General features: G+C 46.1%; 1 protein-coding gene and 1 long non-coding RNA gene across 2 annotated transcripts in view; one reads left to right on the top strand and one right to left on the bottom strand.

The window, feature by feature from the left end:
* The window catches only part of zgc:162780 (putative methyltransferase DDB_G0268948), a 16442-nt gene that overhangs the window by 7939 nt on the left and 8002 nt on the right, over positions 1-501 (bottom strand). The gene's annotated exons all lie outside the window — the stretch shown is intronic.
* LOC116687506 (uncharacterized) overlaps positions 1-501 on the top strand; it is an 18064-nt gene that overhangs the window by 11612 nt on the left and 5951 nt on the right. The gene's annotated exons all lie outside the window — the stretch shown is intronic.

The raw sequence follows: 501 nt of genomic DNA, 5'->3' as shown, positions 1-501 counted from the left end.
CTGTCTGTCTGTCTGTCTGTCTGTCTGTCTGTATCTGTTTGTGGGTGAATCTGTGTATGTGTGGGTGGGTCAGTGTATGGGTGTTTGTGTGTAGATGGCTCTGTCTGTATGTGTACGTGTGTGTGTGTGTACTTGTGTAATTGGCTTAGTCTGTGTGTGTGTGTGTGTACGTGAATAGGTGTGTGTGTACTTGTGTGGGTCTGTCTGTGTGTGGCTGGCTGGCTTTATCTTTTTGTGTGGGTCTGTCTGTGTGTATGGGTGTATGTGTCTGTGTGTGTGTGTGTGTGTCTGTTTTGGGTCTGCATGTGGGTCTATATCTGTCTGTCTGTGTGTGCGTGTGTACGTTTGTGTGTACGTGTGATCATCTGATCAGATCATACAAAAGCTGAAGAAGAAGTGGTACAAAAAGCTTCTGCTTGGCTGAGGAAGAGAATGCATTTGTACTGGTATAGTATCTGTCTGTCTTTCTGTCTGGTGTGTGGGTGAATCTGTGTGTGGGTG

This window comes from Etheostoma spectabile, chromosome 4 (genome assembly GCF_008692095.1).
Source record: "Etheostoma spectabile isolate EspeVRDwgs_2016 chromosome 4, UIUC_Espe_1.0, whole genome shotgun sequence".
Taxonomy (NCBI): domain Eukaryota; kingdom Metazoa; phylum Chordata; class Actinopteri; order Perciformes; family Percidae; genus Etheostoma; species Etheostoma spectabile.
Note: the sequence above shows the minus strand (reverse complement) of the source record. Positions and strands in the feature narration are given on the sequence as shown.